The following is a 27,489-nucleotide window of genomic DNA, read 5'->3' as shown; positions in this document are numbered from 1 at the left end:
TGAGAGAAGAAAGATCGGTCTGTACGACTCCCCCCAAACTCGGGTCCTTCCAGGCTTCAGTTGTGCGATCACTCTGCCCATCTTCCAGACATCGGGAAATATAACAGTGATCAATGACAGGTTGTAGGGCAGTTGTAGGGTACTCAATTACAGATAAATTCAGATTTTTCAGCATCATTGTAGAGATTCCGTCGGGTCCCAGAGCCCTGGATGATTTGGCGCCACGGATGATATTCATAATTTCGCCCACGGAAAATTGTGATGGCTGTCCATCGACTCGGAGACCAGGGATACGACAAATGGCTCTCCTCCTAGACCTGTCACTTTCGGAATGCATAGTAAACTGACGTTTGAACAACCTGACGCATCTCATCGGATCAGTCACGGTTATTTCGCCAAAAGTGACTGAAGTCCTGTCATCCCGTCTACCGGAGTTCGAGAGTGACTTAACAGTAGACCACAGCTTGCCTTAACCGGTGCCTAAGTTACAAAGCTCCAAGTGTGCCAGCCACTAATTTCGCATATGTTCGTTGACTACCCTGCTTAGTTCCAGACGCAGCTTGCTGATTCTGATGTTAATGGGGTCCGTACTACGAATCACATTACTCTCGTATGCGAGTACCACTGCCTACGCCGGGAATTTGGGCCGCTCTTGAGCTGATATAAATCGAGCCGTTAATGATGTTTCGGAATTTCCTCTCGGCAACCAGCACATTCGTGGAAGCGTCTATTGGTGTACTCTCTGGAGCCGACCCAATGGCCCTACTTCTGATTCCTAAACGGCCGGCGCTCAGAGGATATGAAGTCGGGTGGTCGGTCAATGGTGAAAATTATAGGAAGGTGGTCTGATCATAAATAAATAACGGCTTGGCCAGGATACGTCACTCAGAGATCAGGGGATGCAATGGAAATGTCTGGCGAGCTGCTGCAATTTCCTTGTAATCCTGGTCGGTACATCCTTATTCGCCGTGCGAAAACGTGAAGCTTTTAACCTGCTCGGCAAAAGTTATCCCCGCTGGTCATTACCTAGGTGAGAAAGCCACGAAACGTGGTGCGTTAAAGTCTCCTAGAACCAGACAATCCCATGGCAGCCGGTTGTATGTACTGGATTGACCCGATGAAGGACTTCATCGTTCATGAGGGCTGTCGGCTCAGTGTGCAACACATTGCTACAACAACAACAAAAACAACCAAACGAATGTGACCAGACAGTAGCCCACTTAAGTCGAGCTTTTAGGCTTGGCCATTAATTGGGTCACAACTACCAACCGGCAGTGAATACACGTTGTATAGCTCTATCTCGGCAGTACCCGACCTGACTGCTATCCCCATGCACTCCATGTAGGGGTCACCAGCCGCAGGCGAGATGGGTCTATACTGCACGGAATGCTGAATCATGAAGGCCAATCCCACACCTCCATTCCCTGAGCGATCCTCAAACACATTGTATTAGTGGCAACTGTGCAAGTTGCAGGTGTTGGTCAGCTATATCTCCTGGATCGTCGCAACCAATAGGTTCCTCTGACTCAAAACATCCACTATCTCGTCGATCTTGTCTCTCAGACCATTGCAATTCAATTGCAAAAAAGATACTTTTCACGGCTCTGACCTGGTAATATTGGGGCTGGGATGCAGCTGTTGCGTATATTGCCACACGGGAGAGGTCAGGGGGTCACATAGTCCGAAGACGAGGACGCAGAAGGCGACGACGAAGCTGGTGACCCACTGCTGTCTATGTTTGCACAGCACCTTGCAACTATTTCAGTGTGACTATACTCCCGTAGTGGGGTAAAGCCAGAACAAGATCGTAAATGTACCCACTCCACTCATCGACATCGACCGATGATGAAGACGGTTCTGGCAAACCGAACCGAACCAGGGTCTGGGGTTCTTTTCAATCCCTGCACGGACCAGAAGCGTACCGAAATGGCACTCCGGGATGTGCCTCTTTCATGAAGAAAAAAAGGACGAACACGTATACCGAGGCGGTACATTTGGATATTAGATTCGTATTCTGCACTCAAATACCGTTTATTTGAGCCCCATATCATCGTGGTCAGTAAATAAGTGCGATTTGGTTGGATTTTTGGGTAAGGGGTGAACCCCCAGAAACTTGGTCCCGAAAGTGGGTATCAATCTTGTGTTCTACTCCCAAACACCTTTCGTTTGAGTCCCATATTGCCATAGTCGGAAAATATGTCCTGGTGAAACCCCAGAAACTTGGTCCCGAAAATGGGTATCAATTTCGTGTTCTGCTCCCAACCACCTTTCATTTGAGTCCCATATTTTCATGGTCGAAAAATATGTCCGATTTAAGGGGGTTTTGAGAGTTGGAGTGGGATCCTTTAAACACTTGTTCCCACAATAAAATATCAGATACGTTTTCTAATCGTAAATACCTTTCATTTGAGCCCCATATTGTCGTGATTGGTCTATATATATATATATATATATACATATATATATATATATATATATATATATATATATATATATATATATATATATTTGGTAGGTTTTCGAGGTGGGGCGGCTCCCCTAGGTACCCCATCCGAAATTTGGATACCAAATGTTTGTTTTTTTTTGGCAACTAAAAGATCGCACATAAAATATCGCTTAAATCATACCACATGTCTCCGAGATCTGCCGTTTCGGAAAATTAGGGTAAGGGGGAGGATCCGCCCCCTCTTCAGATATCAAAAAATGTAATACCCTATTTTGACCACGGGATCGTGAAATTTTTATATCCTCCACCATAGGACGGGGGTATACTAATTTCGTCATTCTGTTTGTAACTACTCGAAATATTCGTCTGAGATCCCATTAAGTACATATATTTTTGATCGTCGTGGCATTTTATGTCGATCTAGCCATGTCCGTCCCTCTGTCCGTTCGTCCGTCCGTCCGTCTGTCTGTCGAAAGCACGCTAACTTTCGAACGAGTAAAGCTAGCCGCTTGAAATTTTGCACAAATACTTCATTTTAGTGTAGGTCGATTGGGATTGTAAATGGGCCATATTGGTCCATGTTTTGATATAGCTGCCATATAAACCGATCTTGGGTCTTGACTTCTTAAGCCTCTAGAGAGTGCAACTCTTATTCGATTAGAATGAAATTTTGCACGACGTGTTTTGTTATGATATCCAAAAACTGTGCCAAGTATGGTTCAAATCGGTCTATAACCTGATATAGCAGCCATATAAACCGATCTTGGGTCTTGACTTCTTAAGCCTCTAGAGTGCTCGATTCTTATCCGATTGGAATGAAATTTTGCATGACGTGTTTTGTTTTGATATCCAACAACTGTGCCAAGTATGGTTCAAATCGGTCTATAACCTGATATAGCTGCCATATAAACCGATCTTGGGTCTTGACTTCTTGAGCCTCTAGCGGGCACAATTCTCATCCGATTTGACTGAAATTTTGCACGTGATGTTTTGGTATCACTTCCAACAACTGTGCCAAGTAAGGTAAACATCGGTCTATAACCTGATATAGCTGCCATATAAACGGATCTGGGATCTTGACTATTTGAGCCTCTAGAGGGCGCAATTCTTATCCGATTTGGCTGAAACTTTTCAAGAAGTGGTTTGTTATGACTTCCTACAAATGTGCTAAATATGGTTTTAGTTGGTCCATTACCTGACATAGCTGCCATATAAACGGATCTGGGATCTTGACTTCTTGAGCCTCTAGAGGGCACAATTCTCATCCGATTTGGCTGAAACTTTTCAAGAAGTGGTTTGTTATGACTTGCAACAACTGTGTCAAATATGGTTTTGGTTGGTCGATTACCTGACATAGCTGCCATATAAACCGATCTGGGATCTGGACTTCTTGAGCCCCTAGAGGTTGCAATTATTATCCGATTTGCCTCAAATATAACGACTTCTCTTATGACCTTCGACATACGTGTAAATTATGGTCTGAATCGGTCTATAACCTGATTTAGCTCCCATATAAACCGATCTCCCTATTTTTATTCGAATTGGCTGAAATTTTACAATTCTTTTCTTTTATCATATGTTGGCCTTAAAAGAGATACCGCGAAAAGAACTCGACAAATGCGATCCATGGTGGAGGTTATGTAAGATTCGGCCCGGCCGAACTTAGCACGCTTTTACTTGTTTAATTTGGACCAGATCGCTTAAGATTTGGATATGGCTGCCATATAGACCGATCTCTCGATTTAAGGTTTTGGGCGCATAAAAGGCGCATTTATTGTCGGATTTTGCCGAAATTTGGGACAGTGAAATGTGTTAGGTCACTCGACATCTTTCTGCAATTTCGCCCAGATCGGTCTAGATTTTGATATGGCTGCTATATAGACCGATCTCTCGATTTAAGGTCCTGGGGCCATAAAAGGCTCATTTATTATCCGATTTCGCCGAAATTTGGGAAGATGAGTTACATTAGGCACTTCGATATCATTTTTCAATTTTGGCCCAGATCGGTCCAGATTTCGATAGAGCTGCCATATAGACCGATCTTTTGACTTAAGGTTTTGGGCCCTTAAAAGGCGGTTTTATAATCCGATTTCGCTGAAATTTGAAACATTGAGTTGTTTTGGTCCCTTCGACATTCCTTTTCAATTTATCCCAGATCGGTTTAGATTTGGATAAAGCTGTCATATAGCCCGATCTTTCGATTTAAAGTCTTGGCCCCATAAAAAGCACATTTATAATCCGATTTCGCTGAAATTTGACACATTGACTTATGTTAGGCTTTTCGACATCCGTGTCGTATATGGTTCAGATCGGTCTATATTTGGCTATGGCTACCCATAAGACCAATACTTTGTTCTACAAATTTGAACAATGACTTGTACTTGGTAGACCTCTCAATATCCGTATCGAATTTGGTCCAAATCGGACCATATTTCGATGAAGCTGCTATGGGGCCATAAATTATGCATTTTTCACCGGATTATGACGAAAGGTGGTTTACATATATACCCAAGGTGGTGGGTGTCCAACGTTCGGCCCGGACGAACTTAAAGCCTTTTAACTTGTTTCATATTAGAATTATTTTAAGATTTTTTTTACTCTAATCACATTCTCTCAAACCTTCAGTCTCACAAAGATATCTAAACCCATGCTTTTTGTAGTCACCAATACTAGGTAGCATCTGCTGACCTTTCAACCGGAAATAATTCAACAAAAATGTCTTTTATCGCTGTAAATGGAAATAAAAATAAATCTTTCATTGTTAGTTGCTACGTTTTGTTGCCGACGATTTTCGTTTTGGGGGGCTCTACCACTTAAATTCCCATCTAAAATTTATGACCACACATTAACAAACTCTTTTACGGTTATTGTCACACCTGAAACACAGCAGACCGTAGTCCTTCTTCACAAAGATTCTTGCTCTTCATTTGGACACGTAACTCAATCAACTCCAATTGAAACATTGCCGGACTCTAAATACAACGAAGAACAATGCGAAACGAATCGATTGGATTGGATTCGAAGCGCAGCAAACAAAAGTAGCCAAAAAACAAAAAAACTTTTTTTTTGTTAGGAAACAAAACCAATAAACTTCAATCGTAACGAGTAATAAATCTAACGCCGATGATTGAGCTTCCAAAACCAATTGATACTCTCTGGCTGGAAACGGAAATGGTTTGTAGGCATCCATTCATATATCTACCTACACCGGAAGACACGAACTTTTCATACGTATTCGACGACCAGTCGTCCACCAAAATTACAATTTATTGGTATTTGCGCTTTTATTGTTGTTGTTGTTATATCTGCTTAAGAAAAAAGGGAAAGAACCAGCGAACGAATGAACGAAAAAAACGACTGCAACAGCAGTTAAAGCCAAAGGAAAATCGCTTCAAAACATTTGTAATTGACAATGGACTTCAGGATGTCATGAAAATGTTGGTTTGTCTATTTGTTCATCTATGTCGGCCTCGTTGTTTGTATAATAGGGTGGAAAAGAAGGGATTTCGAAATTTCTTTTTTTGAAAAGATGGTCAATGGAATGAAATTTTAAAAAATTGTATCATGGAAATAAACCAGCTTAAAACTCTTTATGAGACAATTTTAGTCACAGATCCTTTTCTTGAACTTGCCACTTGGTTTTTTTCTCCCAAAACATTTTGTCACTAATTATACCCTTCACCATAGAATGGGAGTATACTAATTTCGTCAATCTGTTTGAAACTACTCGAAATATTTTTTTAAGACCCCATAAAGTACATATATTCTTGATCGTCATGATATATAAGGTCGAGCTAGCCATGTCTGTCCGTCCGTCTGTCTGTCGAAAGCAAGCTAACTTTCGAAAGAGTAAAGCTAGCCACTTGAAATTTTGAAAAAATACTTTCTATTAGTGTAGGTCGCTTGGGATTGTCAATCAGCCATATCGGTCCATGTTTTGATATAGCTGATATATAATTATTTTATGGACCGATTTCAACCATACTTAGCACAATTGTTGGGAGTTATAACAAAACATCTCATGAAATATTTCAGCCAAATCGAAAAAAAGTTGCGCCCTCTAGTGGCTCAAGAAGTCATGATCCAAAATCGGTTTATGTAACAGCTACCGACATGGACCGATTTGAATCATACTTAGCACTGTTGTTGGGAGTAATAAGAAAACTCCAAATGCATTGCCGGAAATGGAATGAAAATTTCAGCCAAATCGCCTTCTAGTGGCTAAAGCGGTCAATATCCAAACCTCTTTAGCCACTAGAGGGCGATTTGCCTGAAATTTTCATTTCATTTCCGGCAATGCTTTTGGAGTTTTCTTATTACTCTCAACAACAGTGCTAAGTATGATTCAAAACGGTCCATGTCGGTAGCTGTTACATAAACCAATTTTGGATCATGACTTCCTAAGCCACTAGAGGGTGCAACTTTTTTCCGATTTGGCTGAAATTTTTCATGAGGTGTTTTGTTATGACTTCCAACAATTGTACTAAGTATGGTTGAAATCGGTCGATAATATAATGTAGATGTCTTCTAAATCAATCTGGAGTCTTGACTTCTTGCACCGCTAGAGTGCGCAATTCTGATCCGATTTGGCTGAAAGTTAGCATGAGGTGTTTGGTTATGACTTCCGACTACTGTGCTAAGTTTGGCTCAAATCGGGTCATAATCTGGTATAACTGCAATATAAACCGATCTTGAATCTTGATTTCTTGAGCCACTAGAGGGCGCAAGGTGTTTTATTATGACTTCCAACAGCTATGCTCAGTATGGTTGAAATCGGCCCATAACCTGATGTAGATGCCGTATAAACCGATTTATAAGGCATCTACATCAGGACATCTTGAACCTCTAGATTGCGCAATTCTTATCCGATTTGGCTGCAAGTTTGGATGAGAAGTTTTGTTATGACTACCAACTACTGTGCTAAGTATCGTTCAAATGGGTGCAAAACCTGATATAGCTGCCTTATAAACCGATTTTGAATTTTGATTTTTTGCGCCACTAGAGGGCGCAATTCCTATTCGATTCGGCTGAAATTTTGCATGAGGTGTTTTGTTAAGACTTCCAACAACTTTGCTAGGTAAGGTTGAAATCGGTGCATAACCTGATGAAGATGTCTTATAAACGGATCTGGGCTCTTGACTTCTTGAACCTCTAGAGTGGACGTCAAACAGAATACCTTATGATAAATTTTGTAAAAATCGGACATAAATATGTTAGGATCAGTAACAAAACAGTCCGTGCAAAATTTTGTGCAGATCGGTTGAAAATTTTAGCTACTACGGCCATTTAAGTGCAAATCGGGCGATACATATATATGGGAGCTATATCTAAATCTGAACATATAACGCATATGTAGACCTCAAATGAAATACTCAATGGAGGGGGCGGACCCTCCCCCTTACCCCAAAAGTAGTGCCCAAAAATAAAAGTGGACCGATCGGGACAATACGGGATTCAAATGAGAGATATTCAAGAGTAGAATACGAATTTCATAATAAAACTTGGGACCAAGTACACAGGGGGGCCGCCGCAGCCCCAAAACCCCTGAAAATGGATTTATTTGACGATCATGACAATATGGACTCAAATGAATGGTATTCGGGAGTAGATTTCGAATCTGGCATTCAAATTCAGATCGAAGTATAGGGGGCCACGCCACGCCACAAATACGCCATTAGACCCATTATGACTATATGATACTTGGCTGAACAGATTTTCTTAAAATTTTCATAGATTGTGTACGTTTGTCTGGAAGGAAACATAGGCTATATAATTTTTAGATATCGGGTGGAGGCGGACCTTTCCCCATACCCCATACACCCATATCCCAAAAACGCCACCCATATCCATAAGTGGTCCGATGGGCAAAATAAGTATATCAAATGAAAGGTATTGGAGACCAGAAAACGAATATGGTATTATAGTACCCAGCGGGCCCACCCAACCCCAAAACCCCTCTAAACAGATATATTCGAAGTTCTTGTGAATATGGAATTCAAATGAAAAGTATTAGGGAGTAGATTACAAATATGGCATAAAATATAAGGTCCAAGTAATGGGAGGTCGCCCACTCCCCAATACCCCCAAATGGACATATTAGCCGACCATGGCTATATGGGACTCAAATGAAAGGTATTAAGGAGTATATTACGTATATGACATTAAAATTTGTCTTCAAAGCTAGGTGGCGCTTTACCTCCTAAAGATACGCCATTATGACAATATGGGACTCAAATGAAGGGTATTTGAGAGTAGAAAACGCCATTAATATCCAGTTTTGGAGCCAAATGTTTTGGGGTGCGCCCTTAAGCATCCCCTAAACTGAGCTTCATTTCCGTTGGGAATAAAAAACCCATTTGATATCCGACTCAAGTTTAAACTCAATTATAAGGGACCTTTTTTTTATAGCAGAGTCCGAACGTCGTCCCGCAGTGGGACACCTCTTTGGAGAAAATTTTTTAAATGACCATACATGGCATTGTATTCGCATACGTCGCCAACATTAAGAGGGGATAAACACCGCTTTGTCCGATGTTCTCGCCAGGATTCTAACGCTTTCAGCGTTATAGGCTATAATGGCACCAATTCGATATCCGCATTCAGGGCGAAGTGTCTCCACCCTAAAAAGATAGTAGAAAGTTAAAGAAGGTGTAGGGAGCGGGCCCGGTTCGGTTAATATATATATATATATATATATTTGCTCGAAAATCGGTTCAGATATAGTTATAGCTCCCATATATATATGCTCGTCCGATTTGCCGTAAAATTGCAATAAAATGGTCATTTGTTAACCGATTATCTTGAAATTTGGCACGACGAATTTTTTCCTGACTCTCGACATTACTGATGAATTTCAGGGAAATCGGTTCAGATTTAGATATAGCTCTTATATATATATATCGCTCGATTTTCACTCGAAATCGCATTTATCGACCAATCTTCCCCAAACCTCGTACAACGCTTTTCTTCACGACTTCCTCAATGTCTGTAAAGTTTGTTCGAAATCGGTTCAGATTTAGTTGTAGCTCCCATATATATGTTCGCCCGATTTGCAGTAAAATTGCAATAAAATGGTCATTTGTTAACCGATTCTCTCGAAATTTGGCAGGAAGGATTTTCTTTTGACTCTTGACATTATTTGTGAAATTCTTGGGAATCGGTTCAGATTTAGGTATAGCTCTCATATATATGTTCGTCCGATTTGCAGTAAAATTGCAATAAAATGGTCATTTGTTAACCGATTCTCTCGAAATTTGGCAGGAAGTACTTTCTTATGACTCTCGACATTACTGGCGAATTTCATGGAAATCGGTTCAGATTTAGATATAGCTGTTATATATGTATATCGCCCGATTTTTACTCCAGGAGCCACAGCAATCGCAGTTATTGACCAATCTTCCCTAAACTTCGTACAACGCTTTCCTTGACGACTTCCTCAATGTATGTAAAGTTTGCTCAAAATCAGATCAGATTTAGATATAGCTCCCAAATATATGTTCGTCCAATTTGCAGTAAAATTGCAGTAAAATGACTCTGGCCATTATTCGTGAAATTCATGGGAATCGGTTCAGATTTAGATATAGCATTTATTGACCAATCTTGCAAAAATTTTGCTAAACGTTTTCCTCGACGACTGCCACAGTATCTAAGAAGTTTGCTCGTAATCGGTTTAGATTTATGTATATCTCCCATATATATGTTCGTACGATTTTGAGAGATATTGCACTGAAGTGCTCATTTTTTAACCGATTTTTTCGAAGTTTGGCAGAAAGGATTATCTCTTGACTCTAGACATTACTTGTGAATTTCATGGAAATCGGTACAGATTTAGATATCACTGGCATATATGTATATCGCCCGATTTTCACTTCTAGGGTCCCTGCAAGCGTATTTATTGACCAATATTGCCAAAATTTTTCACAACACTTTCCTCGGCGCCTAATAAATTATCTGAGAACTTTGCTCGTTTGAACAGAAAGTTTTCCAAGCAAATGTTCTCCCAAGTATTTTTCCATAAAAAAGCAAGCTAAAAGTAACAGCTGATAACTGACAGAAGAAAGAATGCAATTACAGAGTCACAAGCTGTGAAAAAATTTGTCAACGCCAACTATATGAAAAATCCGCAATTACTTTTTGGGCAACCCAATAGCTTTAGACTTATATTTTTGTTCCACCCCATTGTGGTTACCTAATGGACCTTTTAAGAAAAAAAGTCATCCCATAGACAAAAAAAGAGACAACAAAAAAGTATCGCAGACCATTCTAAGCACACGTTAACCATAGAGATTTATTACCTAATAACAACAAAGGGATTCTACTCACATGGTGGATAGGGGGGGTGTACACTTTTGCAGCCATAATTTATGGCCATTTTTAACCAGGCTTTGTATATAGGGCTCCCATATAAAGCAAAATGGCCATAGAACACTCGCATGTGTAGGCGAATGTGTCTTTGATTGCCTTCGGTTTGGTGGACTGAACAAAATATATTTTATGTCCATTAGCAGGAGGCTCAGTTGACTTTCGTTTTATTGGTAATACCTGTAAAATTAAGTTTAACTGCTGACTTGACTTGTCTAGCAGCCTATGGAGTTAAAGTGGCAAATTGTCAGCAAATAATTTAAGCCCTATGTCATTTCGATTGTGTCACATTAGTAGGGGTATTATTTGTTATTGCTGTGGACCATAATGGGACCTTGGAGTAAAATTAAGAAAATGAATTTTCGACATATTTGTGATGACAGTTAATTGGATAAATTAGAGAGATGACAAGGCTATTGGAAAGAAGCAGGAGTATTTGGAAACCATTTTCCTATAACTGTACGATTGACAAGAATATTAGATCTTCACTTGGAGAATACAAAGTAAGCGAAGAACATTGAACATGTTATTCAATATTTCTTTTGACTTGGCCAAGAACTAACAAAGGCGATCTCCACTTTCAACAGAGGTTTCCCGTATTTACATGATACTAAAATTCAAAGCCAGTAGGTGTTTTTTGATGTCAACGATTTCATTTTCCATTCTTTTTAATGTCATCTGTTTTCGTTAAGAAGTTGAGTTGGCAGGGAGCTTGGATTTGTCTAAGTGAGTCTGTAACAGGCACCACACGGGATAGAACTCTAAGCACACATTTGTATGATGTTTATCGTCGTTACGAGAAGCTCAGCTGAGAGCTGAGTTCGCGTGAATTCACAGGTTGCGGATAGTGAAATGCTCCTAATACGGAGTAGCTGTGTTTGTACTCGTGGACGATCAGCGGTATCGACTATTGTGTCTCAGTGAGAGGCCGGACGGCACCTGTTCTTGCTTAAAAACTGTGTTTGACTGTGATAATCCTTATGACAAGGCGAGCTATTAATAAATAAACCGTTTCCGGGGCGGTATGTCCTTTGGACCGTAGCAAGCTTGCTCAAATATGGAGCTGAACGAAGGTAGCCACCTCCACATGCAAGTGTGGATACAACAACAACAACTACCTAAACTTAGTCCCTATGATATGTGAAGACCCTTATTTGATGAAAAGTTAGTTTTTGCGCTGAAAGCCCGTAGATTTATAATCGAGTCTTTTTCACAAATTTGTAACCGGTTTTTCCTTACAGCTTCAACGGTCATGTAGGCTGATTTTTTCATTCACATGAATATCCTGAGCAAAAACTTCAACTTAAAAATTCTTAAATTTTTATTTCATTGAAAATCCTATTCCTAACGCAATCAGCAATTTTTGTTTATTTTCCAAAAACATAATAAACTTCATTTAGAAAAGTTTTACTCACTCCCAATGCAAGGGGTGCAAAAGAAGGGGGTAACACTAAAGGCTACCATCCGTGCTTGTGCCTCTCATAAAATGTTTTACCTCAATTAAATTATAGAGGATAATTTACATTTTATAAAACCCTTAGATTTTGTCCAAACTATTATTGCAGCTACCAAAGAATACATCAACAATCATGATTTCATTTGGATTTCGCAAAAACTTTTCATTTTGCTGTTGATTCGTTGGCAATGGGTATTTCTGGCGGCACACAGAGCTCTCGCATTCAACGAACAACTTTAATCTGGAGAAATCATCATTGTGGGACATTTAGAGGTACAATGAGAGTGAATGGATGAAATAGTTTTTCCGGCACACAATGCTATTTTTAGTTTTTGACTTAAACATTGGAAGGGTATAGTAGTGCAAAGGGGTATAACAAAGGAAGATAAAAATTTCTTCTCATAAAAAAATGTAAAATTTTTTTATACCCACCACCGTAGGATAAGGGGTATATTCATTTGGTCATTCCGTTTGCTACACATAGAAATATCAATTTCCGACCCTACAAAGTATATATATTTCGGATCGTCGTAAAATTTAAGGATGTCCGTGTGTCTGTCCGTCTATCCGTCCGTCTATTGTAATCACACTATAGGCTTCAAAAATTGAGATATTGAGCTGAAATATGGCGCAGATACGTCTTTTTGATGCATGCTGGCTAAGTTCTTCAACGGGCGAAATCGGACCATATTTTGATATAGCTGCTATATAGACCGATTTTCCGATGCCCATAAATGCTTTATTTTTCATCCGATTCAAAACAGTGAGTGGCTTTAGGCCTACCGACATCTGACCCAAATATGGTTCAGATCGGACCATATTTAAATATAGCTGCCATATAGACCGATCTCCCGATAAAGGGTCTGAAGCCCATAAAAGCTTTATTTTATAACCGATTTTGCTAAAATTTGAAACAGTGAGTAGTTTAAGGCGTCCCAAAATAGGACCCAAATATGGTTGAGAACGGACTATATTTAGATATAGCTGTCGTATAGACCGATATGCCCGTTAAGGGCCTGAAGCTCACAAAAGCTTTCTTTATTACCCGATTTTGTTGAAATTTTAAATACAATATTTAACAGTGACCTATATTTATAAGACCACTTAATGTGTGTGCCGAATTTTGGTGCATAAGTTATCCAATTTTCATGACGAAAGGGTGTTTACATATATACCCGAACTTTGGATACCCACCACGGGTATCCAAAGTTCGGCCCGGCCGAACTTTTTATTGTTTTTATATAAGTCAACGATTTTCCGAAAAAAATTAAAATTTTTATTAAATGATTCCAAAACAAAAATTTCAAGTAAAAATTTATTACATATTTTTTCTATAAAAAATTAAATTAAAGTTCTACACTATAAGAGATTCGTCACATATTTTGGTCTGTAAAAAAAATTATTACAAATTTGTTCCTATAGAAAATTTGTTAATTTATGTTTTATGTAAGAATTTTTCATAGGTTAGGTTAGGTTGAAAAAAGGGTGCGGATATTAATCCGCCTCATGCCACTATGGACATAAACCAAAGCCAGTAACCGGCTAGTTGTGCGCTCTAAAGACTATAAAGTAACCTCTAAAAAAGAAAATTTTTAGTTAGGAATTCCAAACTACCTACAAAATCCTTAATTGCTTTCAATACCACTCCCCTAAGTTGGTTCATCTCTGGTATTGTGTCTCCACCTAAGTGCCGGTATTTGTTAGACGCGAAAGCCGGGCAATGACAAAGGAAAGCCGGGCAATGACATCATCTTCCCCGCATGCCCTACACATGCTATAACTTGCCGCACCGATTTTATATAAGTGAGCTCGTAGTCCTATGTGTCCCGTTATGATACCAATAGCAATACTGTCCTCCTTCTTGCTTCCTTTCAGTAATAGCCTCGTCTTCTCACGATCTGGATCCACCCCATAGGATTTTTCCACAATGTTGCATGTGCATTTGTCGCCCACTCCCTTAACTCGGACTGCGTCGACCCGAAAGGCTTCGGGTTAACCAAGTTTGTTCACGGCAGTCTTCTGGCCTTCACCGCCAAATCGTCGGCTTTTTATTCCCCCAGACTGCGTTGTGGTACCGCACCCAAACGATGCGGATTTTGCCATCCCCAGAGAAGGAGTTAAACTCCTTCTTACACTGCAAGACTGTTCGCCATAAGGGCAATAACGTCCTGGTTGTTATGCGCTTATGGCAATTTTACTGTCGGTAAAGATGTTCACACTCGACGTCCTCGCGTTAACACCACACCACTTCACGCATTCCCAGCTCGACAAAATCTCCGCCTGCAGGAAAGTATTATGGTCAGGCAGTCTAAAACAGTTCTCAATCCCTGGGTTCTCAATGTAGACCCCTAGGTCCTCTCTGTACTCTAACTTTGATCCATCTTTGTAAAACGATCTTCCAGATTGCAATACTAGGGTTCCGTCAATCCAAGAATGTGCCGCTGGCAACAGTACCTCGCATTTGACCTCAGGTGTCGTCTCAGGTATCCGGTCGAAAACCTCTTCCATTCCCTTCATGTTTTCTATCGTCACCACGACTACACTGCGATGGTATGACCTGCAATACTCTATCTATTCTCACGCAGTCGCTAACTCACACACAATCAATATGTCAGTGGGTCGGATAGAAATCCGAGAATAGTCTGCAGTGCCCTAGACAACATGCTCTCTGAATAATCCTAACGTTGCACTTTTTCTCCATCGCAGTCCATCAAACTACTGAGACATAAGTAAGTATTGGTCTAATCACGCTCATGAAGAGCCAGTGGACTATCCTCGCATTCAGGCCCCTTTTAGAGGGGCCTGCCTATCCTCGTGCAGGGCAGTGTCCACGGACCTTCCCTTGGCATATGCATGCTGTTTGTATTCAAGCAATTCGTTGGATCTCCTATTGAAGATCATGGGAAAAGCGGTTGTACAATATATCAACCAAATCGAATAATAATTATGACCTTTGGAGGCTCAAGAAGTCGAGATCCCAGATCACTTTCAATTGCAGCTATAAAAGTCTTAACTAAACATGTCATACACAATTTCAGCCTAATAGGATAAACATTGCGGTCTCCAGTGGCTCAAGAAATCAAGATTCAAGATCGATTTATATAGCAGCTATATCAGGTTATGAACCGATTTAAACCATACTTAGCACAGATATTTCAGCCAAATTGGATAGGAATTGTGCCCTCTAGACGCTCAAGAAGTCAAGACCCCGGATAGATTTATGTGACAGCTATATCAGGTTATAGACCCCTTTTAACCCTACTCAGCACAGTTGTTGGAAGTCATAACAAGTCATGCTAAATTTCAGCCAAATCGGATAAGACTTGAGCCCTCTAATGGCTCAAAAACTCAAGATCCAAGAACGGTTTATATGGCAGCTATATCCAAACATGGACCGATATAGCCCACTTACAATCCCAACCGACCTACACTAATAAGAAGAATTTGTGCAAAATTTCAAGCGGCTAGGTTTACTCCCTCGAAAGTAAGCGTGCTTCCCACAGACAGACGGACGGACATATTGTAGCTAGTTCCACTTAAATTGGCATGACGATCAAGAATATATATATACTTTATGGGATCTTAGACGAATATTTCGTGGAGTTACAAACAGAGTGACGAAATTAGTACGTCCCCATCCTATGGTGGAGGGTATAAAAAGGAGTTTTGGGAGTTGAAACCATCCATTTCGAATTATCTCCATTTACTGCCAGATCCATTTTCACTGACTCTCTTTCGATTCTTTCAAACGCTGCAGTTACTACTTCCGGTGCCCGACCTATGATGTCGATGTCATCGGCATAGGCGAGTAGCACATGTTCTGTATTGTGATTAGTGTGCCATATCTATTCACATCTGCATCTCGTATAATCTTCTCCAGCAGGATATTAAGGAGAACCGTCCTCTCGATTTAAGGTCTTAGGCCCATAAAAGCCACATTTATTATCCGATTTTGCTAAAATTTGGGACAGTGAGTTATGTTAGGTCCTTCGACATATTGCTTGCAGATCGGTCCAGTTTTGGATATAGCTGCCGATCTCTCGATTTAAGGTTTTGAGCCCATAAAAGGCGCATTGAATGTCCGATTTAGCCACAATTTGGGATATTGAGTTGTGTTAGGCCCTTCGAGATCCTTGTTCTATTTGGCCGAGATCGGTCCAAATTTAGATATAACTGTCACATAGACCGATCCCTCGCTTTAAGGTTTTAGGACCACAAAAGGCATCCGATTTGCTCGAAATTTATGACATTGAGTTAAGTAAGGCCCCTCGACATCTTTCTGCAATATGGCACAGATCGGTCCAGATTTGGATATAGCTCTCATATAGACCGATCTCTCGATTTAAAGTTTTGGGACCATAAAAGCCGCATTTATTGTCCGATTTCGCCGAAATTTAGGTCAGTGAGTTGTGCTAGACTCATCGACATTTTTCTGAAACTTGGCGCAAATCGGTTTAGATTTGGACATAGCTGCCATATAGACCGATCTTTCGATTTAAGATTTTGGACCCATAAAAGGCGCATTTATTATCCGAGATTGCTGAAATTTGGAACAGTGGGTTGTGTTAGGCCTCTCGATACTTGTTTTTCTATATATTTTTAAAAACAAAAATCAATTTTGTACCCCTTTCAATCACTGAAATACACTCCATTTTTCCAAAGCTTTTCCCCATCTGCTTCTGATGTTGTTGTGATAGTGGAAATTTTTGATGTTTTAGCTGAGATTTTATGTTTCTGACATGTGTCATTCGTGTGCCGTCGCAGAAGCTTAGAATTACCCCCATACGATTACAATTGCAAAAGTTACACAGTTTTCGGCTGTCATTGTGTGTGGTCTATGGTTTATCTCAGGACTTTAGATTTCATAGCAAAAACAAAAAAAAGGAAAAATCACAAACTATTCCTCCTGCAGTTTACCAACACAAATGCATATGGAAACAGGCAGGGAGATGAATATCCACTGATGCGGGATAGTTGGTGAAAAGATGAAAAGACCATTTGACTGACCATCAGTGGTAAAGTGTCCTTAGCAATCACTGCTGAATACGACCAGAGTGGAATATCAGGATAACAAAATGAAACCACACACAGACTCTTATAGATGAATGAAACTCCTTTGAGTGAGTTACTGGTAAATTTTTGCCAAATTTGCATTTTATAAACAATGTTCGTTAGTACCTTAACTAATAAAGCAAAGTTTCATTGACATGAAAAAAAAATTATAAAGACTTGATAAAAATGAAAAAAAACCATGCATAAGATTACATAGAAACTCAAAACAAAGAATATAAAAAAATATGAACAAAATTTAATTTAAAATTTTATATTGTTTTGTACTTCTGTTTAATATTGAATTTTCTTTTTAAAATATCTAAAAGAAAAATCACATCAAATGATGCCTTCACACTCACAGATCACCCCTTTACCCAATGGACCTTCAAGTCATTAATGCTAGACCTGATAGCCTACTTATTGTGTCTCCTCCCCCTTTCACTGTGTGTTTATTCTTGTCATTTAATACCCAGTCAATAAAAAAAAACTCAGTATTTAAGCGTTAAACATACAACGAATGGCTGACTGATAGGCAGAGAAATTGTTCCAGTTTAAATCAGGACCAACATCAACAACAAGGACAAAAAATGTCGTTTAGCGGTTCGTACATCTACGGCAAGCAAGTGAAGTGAACACGTGATATTTAATCACTGTCATGTCAGTGTCACTATGGCAGAGGGTGAGGTGGATATGCCCAGGATGGCTGACAACTTTGGCTTTAGCTGCACTCAAAGATATTAGAGCTGATTTTATGCTATGAGAGTTTGTGGTGAGTGTGTCTGCGAACGTGTTCCAAATGATGAAATCGATATTGTAGATGACAGATTCTTTTTCAGTTTGTGTATTTTCTCTGTTGTTGTTATAGGTAATTATGGAGGACCATTAACGTGGAAAAATGTACGTGGGTGTTAGAAAGAAGGTTTCGAGGAAAATATTAGGCCTAGCCATCACCATCCTCACTTTTTAAACACAGAACTACCGGTTATAGTATTTGAAAGCAGAAATATCGTATTTTTCGTCAGGTAATCTGTAGTAGCCCGTCCGTTGCGTTAAGATAGTTGCACATTCGACAAGTTGTTGAGATAGCCCCCTACTAGACAAATCTCCTATTTGACATCATAAGGCCACATGATCCGCATTATTCAACTGATTTCGACGAAATTTTAAGTGAAGTGTTGTATTGGGTTGCCCAAAAAGTAATTGCGGATTTTTCATATAGTCGGCGTTGACAAATTTTTTCACAGCTTGTGACTCTGTAATTGCATTCTTTCTTCTGTCAGTTATCAGCTGTTACTTTTAGCTTGCTTTAGAAAAAAAGTGTAAAAAAAGTATATTTGATTAAAGTTCATTCTAAGTTTAATTAAAAATATATTTACTTTCTTTTAAAAAATCTGCAATTACTTTTTGGGCAACTCAATATATACTCACTTCTTTTTTATCCAAAGTAGAATGGCTTTACCTTTCGATATAGTCTCCCTGTAGACAAAACTTGCAATGTGATTTATCTTTGACAACGGAAACTTGTTCATCAAATTTTAATGTATGACAGATTTTCTGAGCTTTACTTTCTGACACTTTATTTCTAGATGTCCTTCTCCACTTGATCTACGCATCGGAGTTGTGGTCTCACTGTTCTGAGTGTAACACAATTTCAACCTTTAAAAGTCTTTGCTGGAACATCTTTATTAATGATGACTGGGCGCAAAACCTTAAATCGAGAGATCGGCCTATATGGCAGCTATATTCAAATCTAGACCGATCTGGACCAAATTGAAAACGGATATCGAAGGCCATAAAACAACTCACTGTCCCAAATTTTGGCGACATCTGACAATAAATGCGCTTTTAATGGCCCTAAACCTCAAATTGAGAGATGGGTCTATATGGCAGCTATATCCAAATCTGGACCGATCTGTGCCATATTGCAGAAGTATATCGAGGGGCTTAACTTACCCCAATGTCCCAAACTTCGGCAACATCGGACATTAAATGAGCCTTTTATGGCCCCAAAACTTTAAATCGAGATATCGATCTATATCGGCAGCTATATCCAAATCTGGACCGATCTGGGCCAAATTAAAGTAGGACGTCGAAGGGCCTAACACAACTCACTGTCCCAAATTTTGGCGACATCGGACATTAAATGAGCTTTTTATGGACCCAAAACCTTAAATCGAGATATCGGTCTATATCGGCAGCTATATCCAAATCTAGACCGATCTGAGCCAAATTAAAGAAGGACGTCCAAGGGCCTATCACAACTCACTATGTCAAATTTTGGCGAAATCGGACAATAAATGCGCCTTTTATGGACCCAAAACCTTAAATCGAGAGATCGGACTATATGGCAGCTATATTTAAATCTAGACCGATCTGGACCAAATTGAAAAAGGATATCGAAGGCCATAAAACAACTCACTGTCCCAAATTTTGGCGATATCTGACAATAAATGCGCTTTTAATGGCCCAAAACCTCAAATTGAGAGATCGGTCTATATGGCAGCTATATCCAAATCTGGACCGATCTGTGCCATATTGCAGAAGTATATCGAGGGGCTTAACTTTCCCCACTGTCCCAAATTTCGGTAACATCTGACATTAAATGCGCCTTTTATGGACCCAAAACCTTAAATCGAGATTTCGGTCTATATGGCAGTTATATCCAAATCTGGACCGATCTGAGCCGAATTGAAGAAGGACGTCGAAGTGCCTAATACAACTCACTGTGTCAAATTTTGGCGAAATCGGACAATAAGTGCGCCTTTTATGGGCGCAGTACCTTAAATCGAGAGATCGGTCTATATGGCAGCTTTATCCAATTTTGAACAGATCTAGGCCACATTGAAGAACGGTGTTGAAAGGCCTAACACAACTCACTGTGCCAAATTTCAGCAAAATCAGATAATAAAAGTGGCTTTTACGGGCCAAAGACCCTAAATCGGAGGATCGGTCTATATAGGGGCTATATGAAGATATAGTCCGATATAGCCCATCTTCGAACTTAACCTGCTTATGGACAAAAAAAGACTCTGTGCAAAATTTCTGCTCAATATCTCTATTTTTAAAGACTGTAACGTTTATCGGATCGGCTTATTGGGGAGCTATATCAGGCTATAGTCCAATATGGACTGTACTTGCAAATGCAAAATTTCAGCTAAATCGGACAAAGGACTCAAGGCTTGTAAGGACTCAAGAAGTCAAATCAGGAGATCGGTTTATATGGGAGCTATATCAAGTTTAGACCAGTACTTGAAAAGTACTCGGCACAATTGGTGAAAGTCATAAAAGAACACTACATGCAAAATTTCAGCTAAATTGGACAAAAAATGCAGCGTGCAGAGCCTCAAGAAGTCAAATCGGGAGATCGGTTTATATGGCAGCTATATCCAAATCTGAACCGATATGGCCCATTTGCAATCCCCAACGACATACATCAATATTAAGTATCTGTGCACAATTTCAAGTGGCTAGCTCTTCGCGTTCGGCCGCTATCGTGATTTCGACAGACAGACGGACGGACACGGCTAGATCGACTCAGAATGTCGAGACGATCAAGAATATATATACTTTATGGGCTACTAGATCAATATTTCGAGGTGTTACAAACGGAATGACTGGATAAGTATACCGCCCTCCTATGGTGGTGGGTATAAAAAGAGGGTGCAGATATTAATCCGCCGCAAGCCACTATAGCCATACCCCTTAGCCAGTAATCGGCTTGTTGTGCGCTCTAAAAACTGAAAAGGTATGGAGCATTCCACTATCCGCAACCTGTGGAAGCGCCCGGTAGCTCACAGCTAAGCTTCTCGTGACAACAACGAACACTACACAGATCGGATCTCAATGTTAAAGCCTACGTGGTGCTCAGAGCAATTCGGCACCGTGCCCGCAGAATCGTATTATGGTCAGGTAGTATAAAACAGATCTCAGTCCCTGGGTTCTCAAAATAGACCCACAAGCCTACTTTGTCTCCTAGCTTTGATCCATCCGTTGACGGCAATATTAGGGTTCCGTCAATCCAAGACTGTGCCGATGGCAGCAGTGCCTCGCAATCGACCTCAGGTGTCGTCTCAGGTAATCGATCGGAAACCTCTTCCCTTCCTTCGAAGTTTCCATTCGTCGCCTTTATTATATATCGGTGCTATGAGCTGCTCGCATCCTCAATCTATTCTCCTATCGCCTTAAGTCTCAAAGCCGCAGTGGTTGCCTCACATTTAATCTGTATGTCAATGGATCGGATATCTAGAATAGTCTCCAGTGCCCTGGTGGGCGTAGTCCTCACCGCTCCCCATATGCCAAGACAACATGTTCTCTGAACCTGTTATATTGTCCTTATGTTGCACTTTTTCTCCATAGCAGTCCACCAGTTCACTGAGGCGTAAGTAAGTATTGGTCTAATCACGCTTCTGTAGAGCCGGTGGACTATCCACGGATTCAAGGCCCATTTCGAGCCTACGGCCCGTCTAGTGCCCAACATCTGTAAACCTTCTCAGTACGTTTCTGAATGTGGCATCCATGGTAAGTAGTGTCGAAATCGGTCTTAAATTGTTTATGCCGAGCTCCCTTTTACGATCCCTAGAAGATTAAACATTTGCTTGTTATGGCGGAAATTTGGTACTAAAAATGTAACTGCGATCTTCAACTAAATTCATTTTGGGGGAACTTTTCACAGAATCCATGGTAGCCCGGTCGAATTAAGAACGTTTTTACTAGTTTTAACTGAAGTTAAGCCTTCAATCTTTTTATACCCTCCACCATTGGATGGGGGTATACTAATTTCGTTATTCTGTTTATAACACCTCGAAATATGCATCTGAGACCCCATGCATATACTCTTGATCCTCATTTCATTCTAAGTCGATCTAGCCATGTCCGTCCGTCTGTCCGTCCGTCCGTCCGTCCGTCCATCCGTCTGTCCGTCCATCCGTCTGTCCGTGCGTCTGTCTGTCGAAAGCACGCTAACTTTCGAAGGAGCAAAGCTAGCCGCTTGAAATTTAGCACAATTATTTCTTATTAGTGTAGGTCGGTTGGGATTGTACAATAAATGGGCCAAATCGGTCTATGTTTTGATATAGCTGCCATATAAACCGATCTTGGGTCTTGATTTCTTTAGTCTCTAGAGGGTGCAATTCTGGTCCGATTTGACTGAAATTTTGCACGTGGTGTTTTGTTATGATATCCAACAACTGTGCCAAGTACGGTTCAAATCGGTCCATAACCTGATATAGCTGCCACATAAACCGATCTTGGGTCTTGACTTCTTGAGCCTCTAGAGAGCGCAATTCCTATCCGATTTGAATGAAATTTTGCACGAAGTGTTTTGTTATGATATCCAACAACTCTGTCAAGTATGGTTCCAATCGGTCCATAACCTGATATAGCTGCCATATAAACCGATCTTGGGTCTAGACTTCTTGAGCCTCTAGAGGGCGCGGTTCTCGTCCGATTTGATTGAAATTTTGCACGTGGCGTTTTGGTATCACTTCCAACAACTGCGCTATGTATGTGGTTCAAATCGGTCAATTATCTGATATAGCTGCCATATTAACCGATCTGGGGTCTTGACTTCTTGAGCCTCTAGAGGCCGCGGTTCTCGTCCGATTTGACTGAAATTTTGCACGTGGCTTTTTGGTATCACTTCCAACAACTGCGCTATGTATGTGGTTCAAATCGGTCAATTACCTGATATAGCTGCCATATAAACCGATCTGGGGTCTTGACTTCTTGAGCCTCTAGAGGGCGCAATTCTCGTCCGATTTGAGTGAAATTTAGCGTGAGGTGTATTGTTATGACTTTTGATAACTGTGTTAAGTATGGCGCAAATCGGTTCATAATATGGTATAGCTGCCAAATAAACCGATCTTGGGTCTTGACTTCTTGAGCCTCTTCAGGGCGCAATTCTTATACGATTTGACTGAAGTTTTGCGCCTTGCATTTTGGTATCACTTTCAACAACTGCGCTAAGTTTGGCGCAAATCGGTACATAACCTGATATAGCTGACATATAAACCGATCTTGGGTCTTGACTTCTTGAGCCTCTAGAGGGCGCAATTCTCGTCCGATGAAATGGCTGAAATTTTGTACAACGGCTTCTTTCATGACCTTCGACATATGTGCCTAATATGGTCTGAATCGATCAATAGCTTGATACAGCTCCCACATAAACCGATCTCCCGATTTTGCTTCTTGAGACCCTACAAGGTGAAATTCTTATCCGAATGAACTGAAATATTACACAATGACCTCTACAATGTTCAGCATTCATTTATGGTCCGAATCGGACTATAACTTGATATCGCTCCAATAGCACAACTGTTCTTATTCAAAGTTCTTTGTTTGCCTAAGAAGAGATAATGCGCATAGAACTCGACAAATGCGATCCATGGTGGAGGGTATATAAGATTCGGCCCGGCCGAACTTAAGACGCCCTTATTTGTTATTGTTTCTGACGACAAACATTTTAATCGACAATTGTGTATCCAAAATTTTAAATCTCTCATAGTTTTGCTAGGAAATCGATTCTAATACCATCGCTGCGACTACAGAACTTTTGCTGCGATTACATTTTCCCTAAAAACTTATTGCCTATCGCCCTTAAATGTTCTTGGTTTGCCTTGTATAGATTTAGGTAAGCAATATTTGTTTTTGTTTAACAAACAATATTTACTAACCACAGCACACACCAACACAGTCAAGGTTTTAGACTCCCCCGTCTCCACCTCCACTCGGCCAATGATAATCACAATCGAACTCTTCTGCACTTGACTGCCGGTGCCACCTTAGAAAACCGCCAAACAATATTTGCCCCCTGGGTTTTTTTTTTCTTTCACCATCAAACGCCGCCAAACGATATCAGTGCAACAAAATACTTGGGCAAATAGAAAGTTTGTTCCGCCACTGTCGTTGTCAATGTTGTTTGAGGTTTTTATCGGCAAAGGTCACCAAAATCATTCCTCGTCAAATTGGGTCGGGGAATGGGGAGGGGAGTCATTGTCGGTGTTGGAAAAACTTCCATGTATGTGGATTATTGGTATGATGATATGCTGCTGTGACTGCCATCAAACGCTCCTTGGCAGTCATGTAGACTACGAAGGAAGATGACTGCGACATTTAAAAAGGACAATGATTGTAACAACGTACCCGGGAACAGACAGAAAAATGATTGATGACACATTATTGACAAGATGTACTACTATGTGCCTTGCTCCACATAGCCAACTAAGAATAGCAAGAACATTGTGCTTGCTCTACGAGTAGTAGTTACACGCTCCACGTTCAACATCAAAATTTAAACAGGAAGTAATTTGATTTTCGTTTCATTGATGTTCGACGTTGTTTGATGGATTTCTTGTTGCCAGAACATTGTCGACCTGCACAGTGGGCCAATAGATAAAGCAAGCATTCAGGTTTGGGTTGAAAGGGTAAAAGGAAAGTTCTCTCGGAGGCCTGTCTGGTCTATGGTGATACCCCAGCGAAAAAAATAGTTGTTGGTTAAAAAGGATAGAAAAAAGTGTGAAATGTGTGAAACACAAGAATAGTCGGTGGCTAGCGCCTATCTCGTAGGTCCACACATATGCGCAACCCTGGAGCGTCGATCCACCCTTATCTGAGTGTTTACTCGGTGAGTGCTAACCTGTGGCCATATGACCTATTGCACCATGTCCGATTATAACTCCCGTGATAGTATTCAGTGACTTTTTATCAAAGGCCAGCAGTTACGTCGTTCTCTTGTGAGCGATGTTAGGCCAGAGTATCATGTCAGAGTGTGAAATGTGTAAAATATAGGAAGAGTTTAGAAATAACAGGAAGAGGCAGGGGCTAGAGGCTATCTGGTACGTCCACATGTATGTACGTCCCTGAAGCATAGGCGCACGCTCATCTGAATGTCTACTCGGTTAGTGCCAACCAGTGGCCATATGGCCTATCGCACACTGCTGATTGTAGCTCCCGTAATAGTACTCAGTGACCTCTTATCAAAAGTCAGCAGTTCTTCGACCTCTTTCGGTCAACATTAGACCAGAGTGTCCTGGCAGTTCGTCATTCATGAAAAGACTCCCACCTCTCCACTGCCTCGGCGCCGACCATCCATTCTACTATGTTCAGTAATTCGACAAGTAGCACGCAAGTGCGTCCAGCCACTGGTTCGCCCCCCGTGCAGGAGTCCCTTTAGGCATATTTGCCCGCCTTCCCGTTTTCCGGAATAGCTTCGTTTTCAGGAATAAAATGCGCTATGTTGTCAACGTTTTTCCCAACTTTTCGTCACGAATTTCTCTTCTTCTTCGATGGCTTAACAGCTTCTGCAAAATTTGTTACTAGCAACCTTCAGTCTGTCAGCATGTTTTCCGATTAGACGGACACAATGACTGAGACGTCTGTACTGTACTTGCCAGTGACAGCAAAGCAGTAGACCTCTACAAGTCTAGATTAGGCCACATTGTTTGGGAATGCTCACAGCCCCCTCTTTGTGACCATTTATCATTCGTTGGGGATTGGGGGATTGGGGATTTACTTCGAGAAACTCAACATCGGTATATCGGTGAGACTGCGTGACAAGATTGTACTGTATTGCAGGCGGAGGCCTGTGCTATTACGATAGCCACAAAAGAAATTGGGAAGCGATTCTCTGTCTTTGAAGCCCAGGACTTATGAGAATAGTATGGTGACCCTCAAGGCCTTGGGTTCGAGGAACCCAAACATGCTGACAGACTGAAGGTTGCTAGTAACAAATTTTGCAGAAGCTGTTAAGCCATCGAAGAAGAAGAGACAATAGAACACCTTCTGTGTGTGTGTGTCTCGCACCGTCAGTCAGCAGGAGTTCCACTATAGATTCTCATTTCTTTGATAACCTGTCTGGTTTAGCGGATGTGAACATTCTCAAGTTGTTGGGCTTTTTAAAGTGATCTGGATAGTGCAAAGGTTGGATCTAGAAGGCATCTTCCTTCTTCTATTCCTGTGGTATCACAATGGACGAAAACGTCTCAGTGAGTATGATGGCAGACTACAACTTAAACCTGGCCTAACCTATCCTATCCCCAATCTACCTCCTGACTCCATCTAGGAGTCATCTGTGAAACGCCGCATTCTCCTCATAGAAAACATTTGACTACCTATCCACTTTCCTAGTAAAGCGAACCTCGAAGATCCTTCATCTAATTTGTATCCCACCGCATCCATGTTATAGAGGATGGAACCGTGGCCTTATCATCAGCATGTCAAGATCTCTCAACCTAATGGGAATCTTGGCGTCACGATGTCCTATATGGACCTCAATATTTTGCATATCTAGCTTCCCAACCTGTCTGCGGCGTGGACCTTAACGCCCAGTCATTCCGACATAGGCCTTCTAGAACTCCCTGTTACGAGTCCTCGTCCCACAACCTTCCGCCATACCAGTGCCCCATTTGTCAACACTGGTCTTACGATCGCTGTGTATACCCAGCAAAACATCCTCGGGCTAACATCCCAATTCTTACCTTAAATTTTCCAGTAGGAGTAGAAGTCTCACTTTCCGACTAATTTCCACTGTATTCCTATTCTGAAGGCCACCGTAGTGCAGAGGTAAGCATGTCCGCCTATAACGCTGAACGCTTGGGTTCGAATCCTGCCGAGACCATCATAAAACTTTCAGCGGTGATTTCCCCTCCGAATGCTGGCAAAATTTGTGAGGTACAATGCCATAAAAAACTTCTCTCCAATGAGCTTAAATTTGAGTCGGACTGCACTCATTAATATGTGAGAAATTTGTTCCTGTTCCTTAGTGGAATGTTCATGGGCAAAATTCGCAATTTGCATTCCTATTCCGTAACAGTTTCGAATCGAGGACTAGGCTCAGATATCATGCCACCTTCGATGAATACAGGGTGATCCTATCCAAAAACGAGAGTGTAAAATTAGATTTCTTATATCTCCGAGTGAAAAAGATCAGCTCCGATTTCTCTGGTTTCATCCTCAGCCCATTTCAACAGCCTCCGTAGTGGCCCTTCGATGATTTCGCTGGTCGGCAACAACAATTTGCCATGTATCGTTAGAACAACGCGATCTGCAAATGTGATCATCCTCACCCTGTCACTGTTGATATGCAATAGAATTTTGTTTATCACTAGGTTCCAGAGAATCGGGGAGAACACCTCTCTCCATTGCTCTTGTCACCTACCTTATGACTACACTACTTCCC

Source organism: Stomoxys calcitrans, chromosome 2 (assembly GCF_963082655.1).
Source record: "Stomoxys calcitrans chromosome 2, idStoCalc2.1, whole genome shotgun sequence".
NCBI lineage: Eukaryota > Metazoa > Arthropoda > Insecta > Diptera > Muscidae > Stomoxys > Stomoxys calcitrans.
The sequence above is the reverse complement of the archived record's forward strand: the minus strand, read 5'-3'. Positions refer to the sequence as shown.